Genomic DNA, 713 nt, shown 5'->3' on the forward strand with positions numbered 1-713 from the left:
AAGGAAGAAAGAAAGAAAGAGAGAGATGAGCTGCCACTGCTGAGCAAGACAGATGCGCAGACCTCAATCTGGAGCCTGGAGAAGTGGGGATTGCAGGGGGGAGGGCAGGGCTGGGTGCAGGGGGGAGGGCAAGGCTGGGGAAGGAGGGGGCGGCTGGCTAGGGCTGGGCCTGGGATGCTGGCTTGGCTGGGATTTCACTCTCAGAAGAGCGGGTGCAGAGGAGGAAGGGAAGGACACAGAGGAGGAAGGGAAGGACACAGAGGAGGAAGGGAAGGACTCGCGTGGGCAGTGAGGATTCCAGGTATGGGCCAACCCTCCATCACCTAAGCTGTCCTCACAGGATCCTGGTGGGGACCAGGAATATCAATGAGCGGAATGCAAATGCGGGGCTGGCTGAGAAGCAAAGGCCCTGGACCTGCTGGCTGCCAGATGGATGAGATAGGTGTGTGATGATGACATGGAGGGCTGGGCCGCGTGTGGGATGGGGTTCTTCATGGCCAGGCCGGGGGGAGGGGGAGAAAGAGAGAGGGAGAGAGAGACACACAGAGAGAGACAGAGAGAGACAGAGTGGGAAGGGAGGGAGAGACAGAGAGAGACGGAAAGAGAGAGGGAGGGCCAGAGAGGGGAGAGGGAGGAGGGGAAGGAGGAAGGAAGGAAGGAAGGAAAGAAGGAAGGAAGGAAGGGAGGAAGGAAGGAAGGAAGGAAGGAAGGAA

This window comes from Dipodomys ordii, unplaced genomic scaffold, assembly GCF_000151885.1.
Source record: "Dipodomys ordii isolate 6190 unplaced genomic scaffold, Dord_2.0 Scaffold108, whole genome shotgun sequence".
Classification (NCBI taxonomy): domain Eukaryota; kingdom Metazoa; phylum Chordata; class Mammalia; order Rodentia; family Heteromyidae; genus Dipodomys; species Dipodomys ordii.